Raw genomic sequence first — 7640 nt, 5'->3', positions numbered from 1 at the left:
AGTCATGACTGACAGCTGTCATGCTCCTTTTAGATCATTTGGATGATTTTCTCCCTTTCAATTCCAATGTATCTCTGGGTACGCAGGAGTTGAACTAAGTCACACATGCTGGTTGTCAGGGCTTTAATTCAAGCTTTTTGATGGGTGAGATTCTGTTCCATTTGCAGACACACCCCACTTGCCATGTCTAATTTTGTGCTGGGGAAATACGTCTCTCTATGCAACCAACTTCAACATGAGGACATGGGAAATGGAATGGAATTGAATGGAACCCCTCAGCAGCACTGAAACGGTTAACTGTTTGCTTTATTAAGCAGCAGCTCAGCTGTGATGGGTCACTTGCGCGTAGCTGTAAAAGTCAAGGACGCTTATCCATTCACCACGTTAAGCACGAGCCTGCCCAGCATAAATCCCGACAAGACGCCTCGGACCCGCGCGGCTCTGCATCACGTTCACTCGGGTGGTCGGCCCAGAGCCAGCGGCGGTGGCAGGATATTGGCAAAGCCTTTCCTCAATTCCCGAACCGCTTGATGATTCGCGCGACACGTCGTTACTGCCCATCTACTCTGATACACCTCATCTGACGGAGCTGCCCACTTCACTTTCACAGGCAGCTGGGCTCTTGGCACCGTTCCTGTGGAGAAAAAGAGAGAAAGAGAGAGAGACGTCGGCTCAGCCCCTCTTTTTGTCACCTCCATTGTTCACCACGACGCCGGATGAATTACCTTCTTGCTGACGTCTTCTGCCCACATGACTGTAGTCGGAACTCCAGATAACATCTGACTTTTCTTAACCCAGAAAATGGAACAAAAGGATTGGGTTCTAGCTGAAACAATCACTTCATTTCCCTTCTGGCCGCTGGTGAGTCGCCGTGGGCCTGATCCAGTCAAAGCCTGTCCTCGCAGATTACAGCTCCATACCCCCGTGGCTGCAGCACTGCCTATGGGAGCGTGCTGACTCGGTTGTTTTTCCCGGCCTTCATTGTGAAACCGCGCCCATTCAAACGTGAGCGGAAGCGGCGTACGGATAATAAAATAAATAAAAATGCTCAGCATTAATACTCGCGTGGCTCTCGGGGGAAGAAAGATTCTCATTGTTTCATTTCACAGCACACTGTCTCCATAAACAGATTGATTGTGTCCTGTAATAGAGTGGATGTATGTTGAAATGTGTGGGGAGAGGTGTGAACTCAGCAAACAAAATGAATGCGTTATTCGCTGCAATTAATTTATGAATAATTAACATGTTAAAACAAAGGGACCCAGCTGCATTTTATTTACTTCAACCTAGCCGGATAGAATCCCTTCATAAAGATGGAGACGGAGATTGGAGATATTTAAAAGTTGATTCAGGTGATGCAACTATTGAGTGTGTAAATCGATCCACAGAGCTGATTAAACACCGGAGACAGTCAGAAAGATATTTCCATTTTATTTACTGTCAGAATCCGCAGGGTGTTTTCTTTAATAAAAAAATGACCAGATCATCTCCCCTTCGCTCCCTGTCTGAGCCTCTTCCTCATAGTCATCTTAATCATGATTGATCATAGTTAATCATGATCGATTCATTGCTAAATAGGCAATTTGTTGCACAATTGGCAGTCCTAAATGAACTCAACAAATAAGAAAAGGACAGAGGGCAAAGATGCTACTAAAGCATGCAATTCATTTTCCACCCTAATCCTAAATCTTTTAATCTTTTAATGGTTACTTAAAGTCTTAAAGTCTTTTTTTCTGTTCACCCTCCAACCAACACACACACACACACACACACACACACAGAGTTTCTGAGTGTTTGCCTCACTGCCTCATGAGCTACCAGCTCCAGGGAATTGCTGTCTATCAGCGAGAAATGGCGAATGAATTCAGGAGGCCAGCAGTGTTGGTAATTTAATTCAATCTTGGCCCCACACTTTCTCCTCTAATCATCTCAAACTTTAACTTTGTCAGAGACGGCCTGCACTCTGCAGGCCAAAGAGAATCTAGATCAGCTGGAGCAAATCGTAAAAGATTTGTGGGTGTTAATTCCAATCCAGTGCAGTACCTACGTGTTCAGGACACCTCAGTGAACGCCTCAGTGAAATACCTGCATGCTGGTACTTCTAATCGGTAGGTGAAGATTACATGTCCAAATGGAAATGGTTTGATGAAGATGCAGTTGAGATGAAACTCATTTCCCAGTTGCGACCAGTCCCTCACTGCTTGGTCAGCAGTCAGAGGTTTATTCAGGATATTTTCCCAGTTGCCTTTTAAACCACAGTTTCCTAGGTTCAGTTCAGTCCACCTACTGATTTATGAAAACTCCTCAAATACCACGAGAACTGCAGAATTGAGGTTTGCATAAAAAAAAAGAAACAAATAAAAGAGAAACAGCACATAAAACAGCTTCATAATCCTGCACTGGAGGATCAGCCAGAACAGGGACAGTGTGCACCAAGGCAGGATTGCCTCAGGCAACAGAATCTATGAGAATATGAAATTAGCACCGTTTGCTTTTTTAAAAAAAATACACTAAATAGCATGCAGCATAGAAAGAGCGTAGTCATGTAACCGTTTTGTTCCTGTGGTAAAAGTGACGGTCTGGGTCTGCAGTTGTAAAGGGTATTAGAACATTGTATACATTTGGTTGTTTCTTTTGTAGTGTGTAAAAGTATGATTGGATTTTGTTTCAAATTGAAGACACAGACCCAAATCATCAAACAGCATTGAGCCACATTTGCCGCCTCAGGCCAGTAACTGTATGTATGAAAGTTCAAAGTATGAATGGAGTATTCCCATTCAGGCGGTTTCATGTCCAGCAGCGGCATTTTGAAGGAATGCCGTTAAAAACATTCCGATGGAACCTGAAAAAGCCAAACGTGAAGCTGAACACAACCCCTGTACAAAATTACATCAGGCTTAGGCAACCCAAAGACTAAGGTACAGCAAGCCCCCATCAGGGCTTTTGAAGAGGTAAAGGCTGACTTGCTAGTTAAATGTAATTGGGGGTAGGAACTTCCCTGATTGGCCTTTTAAAGACGAACGAGGACATCAAAATCAGAACAGTATTTATTGGCCAAGTAAGTGCAAGCACATACAAGGAATTTGATTCCGGTGTCTCAAGTACAATGTAGGAAAAAAACAACAACAACAATGTGCAAGGATGTGGTAAGTGGTATTGTACAAGTTGTGGATTTGTTTGTGATTTATAAACAACTATATCTACTTTTTATGAAATAAATAGGCAAAAAACTAAATCCTATATATAAGTGTACATAAAGTGCATTGTGCAATGATGGAGGTGATTTGCAGTATCAGCATCTGTTAACATGAAATATGTGTAAATATTTTATTGTGTGGGCAGTTTATTCTAAAATTAGTTTTTACTGCTGTGCCGTCTAAACTTTTGGTATGCTTTTGGTTTGGTGTGATGTAGGCCAAGAGCTGAGGGAGTTGAGTTTTCCAGCTGCTGCGCTGACGTTCCGTTCCCAAGGGTGACCTCTCCCCCCTGAGACCGAAGCCTCCAGGTCACTCCTGTCCACTGGGGCACTTTCAACATGAAGAGCACATGAGCCTGGTCTAAAAATTACATGCAGTTGTAACAGACCCCAGTCCTGGCTTTGACTTGATGGAATTGCCGTCTCTCTGCTTGGAGATGTGAACAGGAATGCGTTCACTCAGTTTTCCTTTAAGGCTTAGATATGCATACTCACAACAACCTCTGCAACACCGGATCCATAAAAAAAAAGCCTCGCAGCATGCAGCAGCCAAATCTCTGCTTTCGGACTCCTCTGGCTAGTACAGGATTTCGTGTGTACGTTCAGAGAAAAGCCTTTTGGCGTGTCTGTCTCTGAGCTGCCCACTGTTCCTCAACACAACACTTAGTTACCACATGAAAAATGTTTTTTTTTTCCATCTTATATATATACACTAAATTCCCAAAAGTCTTTCTTAAGGAACTCCTGCTTCAGGAAAACCATATATATATATGCACATTAATACATATATACATAATTTATATATATACACACACACACATTGATTGCGCATCTCTTGTTTAGGGAAACGGGAGCGCCCGATGGCTCGGCGGTTGTGGCTTCACACCTCCAATTCATAATCTCTGTGGAGTTCTCCCCATACTGACATGGGTTTTCGCTGGGTTCTCCAGTTTCCTCCTCCTGTCCAAGGGCATGTACACTAGGTCTACTGGTGAATCTTGTGTGTAGGTGTGAATGGGGTGTGTGCTCCAGTGTCCCGGGATGGGCTTCGTCAGCAGTGACCCTCAGTTAGACTAAGCGGTTATGGAAAGTGAGTAAAATAGAAAATTGAAACCCAATTATAATTTTTATTGTCATTGTCACTTCTCAAGGAACAACTTTTTAGGTGAACTTGACTCATATAGTTAAACATAAAATAAGACAGACAAAAATTTCACAAATAAAATAGTAGTACACATACACAAATAACACCAAAATATAATTTAAAAAAATGCACTGCAGTTTTACAGTCTATTGCAGGAATTGCACATTGCTGCACATGCTGAGATGAACAAGAATAACAGGTTATTTAGGGTTTAGAGTTTAGTGGTAGGTAGTAGTAGTGATGATACAAAATCCCTAGAAGCCTTTAAAGTCACCTTCCAAATGTTGGAATTAAGCAAAAGTTTTTAGGAAGTAATTTGAAAATATGAATTTTCTGGGTTTATCTACAAGATTTATATATATAATGTGTTATATAAATAGCGTTATATATATATACACAAGTTATACATATATATATATAACGTGTGTAAATTATATATGTAAGTCAACATTGTACTCTTCTCCAGCAGACCCCCTGTCCAGGGAAGGCGGGAGTTAAGGTGAGCAGGATGCTTGATGGGTAGCTGTCAGGCTTGCCGTTTCAGGTCCATTGACTGCGTCGTTCATCACTGCCATCATCTCAAGGCTCTGTGAAGAGGGCGCGCTTCTCTGATCCATCTCTCCATCCCTCCCGCCTTGCTGCAACTTAGTGGAACTGTGGAGCCGCCCCCAGCCCTGTTCCAGCTGTAATGTATGCAGGCATGAGGAGCAGAATGTGAAGCACAGAGGCTCTTTGCCTCTCGCCTAGGTGCATGGTACGGATTCTGCTGGGTAAGCAGTGATAATGGGACCGTGATGGCCTGGCACCATTTCAAGGCGAGTTGTGTGTACCATAAAAAAATAGTAGAATGCTTAAATAAATAGATGTTTCTCCATGGTTGCTGCAATAAATTTATATGAAGGATTAAGAACTGTAGTCAAGAGGAACTGCAATTTAATATTATATTAGCACCACCAAGGCTAAAGTAATAAAATATAACCATGAATATTTGAGAGCCTTAATATTGCAGCATCATTTATATATTGTATATTGTTCCTAAGACAGTTACTTCTCACTCAGCTCAGGTATGTATTTATCATTCTGGTATGATGAATAATTAATACGGTAATTATCAGATGAAGATAAGTGCATTGCGGCAACTGTTAGAGCATATCATAATCAAATCCTATTATGCTATTTTCAGTTATTAGATTGTATTTATTAAGTGTGATTCGTGGGTTTCTAAATGTGTCCTCTTTATTTAACCATCACCCTTAGTGAGCAGTGGGCAGCAAGGACAGGCGCCCGGGGAGCAGTGTGTCGGTACGGTGACCACAGTAAAAAAAAAAAAAATCTTTGAATTGTGATAACATGATTGAGTTATTATAATTTAGAACTGTTTTAATTGAATTCTTAGTTCTAGTATGAATATAATATGAATTTGATTGCAAAATATAACTCATTTTTTACTGCATTAGATTTGGCAGAGATGCCATCCTCCTTTTCACACGTCATGCTTCCCCACATCATTTAATAACTTTTTTACTTTCTACTCTTATTCACTTACTGTCAAATAATTTAAAAAATGTAAAAAACACATAGACAACAAAGAAGACAGACAGTGCTAAGAAATCAGTGAAATGAATGAATGTTTTAGCGTAATGATTTATTCCTAGTTTCTGTAGTAACAAAAAGTGTTCATAACAGTGCTCAAACCAGATCTGGCAACACTGACATTAAGAGACCCTGCACACTGTGGCGATGTCCTCACATGCATTTACAATTTGCATTCGCTGCTTTCATTATGGGACACATAATTCTGCAGGCTTGTCAGGCCACACCGAACACCGCTGTTCCGTCGGCGTGGCAGGAGGAGGCGAGCCAGGCGATGACTTTTAAAAACTATATGCGGTCTTCAGAGAACAGGTACAGCGTGGAGATACTTGGAATTGAAAAATGATTTTCTTTCTGCAGTGAGGAAAAAGCCCAGCGCCTCCAGCAGACTCTACCCACTCGTGTGCCCCGAGAACAGAGGCGGAGACAATTGAAAAAGCAATCGTTGCACCAGGTCCCCACTGCCCTCTTGCTCATAACACCTGAATTCACATTCTTCCAGTGCCTGCACGGCCTGTACGGCGTGACCTCTTTAACATCGTTATGCAGTGCACGGCTAATGAATGAGCTCGGATCTTACCTGGGGATAAACGTGCACTGGACGAGCTCTGCTCAGGCAAACCCAGGCAAGCAGATGGCATCAAGTAATCGCGGCCGCACGTCCTATCGGCCGACCAAATCCTAATAACCTACGCCTTTTCAGATCTGCCTTTCCATAATTTACTACAGCAAAATATCATGCTGTTCAGAATGCTGCCATATGTAGCAAAGAAACAGGTGACTGATTTCAGCACATAAGGCTAAAATATCAGGCAGTCATATTAAGACAAATATATAGAAACTTGTCCACATCTGACAATGTGAGTACTGGGAAATAATATATATTGCATATCTTTCAGATAAACCCAGAAAATTCATATTTTCAAATGACTAAAAACTTTTGCTTAATTCCAACATTTGGAAGGTGACTTTAAAGGCTTCTAGGGATTTTGTATCATCACTACTACTACCTACCTCTAAACTCTAAACCCTAAATAACCTGTTATTCTTGTTCATCTCAGCATGTGCAGCAATGTGCAATTCCTGCAATAGACTGTAAAAATGCAGTGCAATTTTATTATATTAATTTATTTTTATTATATTTTGGTGTTATTTGTGTATGTGTACTACTATTTTATTTGTGAAATTTTTGTCTGTCTTATTTTATGTTTAACTATATGAGTCAAGTTCACCTAAAAAGTTGTTCCTTGAGAAGTGACAATGACAATAAAAATGATAATTGGGTTTCGATTTTCTATTTTACTCACTTTCCATAACCGCTTGGTCTAACTGAGGGTCACTGCTGACGAATCCCATCCCGTGACACTGAGCACACACCCCATTCACACCTACACACAAGATTCGCCAGTAGACCTAGTGTACATGCCCTTGGACAGGAGGAGGAAACTGGAGAACCCAGCGAAAACCCACGTCAGTATGGGGAGAACTCCACAGGGATTATGAATTGGAGGTGTGAAGCCACAACCGCCGAGCCATCGGGCGCTCCCGTTTCCCTAAACAAGGGTTGCACACTCAGCCACTTCTACTGTTAACAGATGCTATTTTTCCCATATGCGTCTCAGAGCATGACTGAATAATGGCAGCCTATCAGCAATGCCGCAGTTGTGATAAAGGGCAGTTTACCTAAAAGCTGAGGCACTGCTGGGA

This window comes from Denticeps clupeoides, chromosome 13 (assembly GCF_900700375.1).
Source record: "Denticeps clupeoides chromosome 13, fDenClu1.1, whole genome shotgun sequence".
NCBI lineage: Eukaryota > Metazoa > Chordata > Actinopteri > Clupeiformes > Denticipitidae > Denticeps > Denticeps clupeoides.
Note: the sequence above shows the minus strand (reverse complement) of the source record.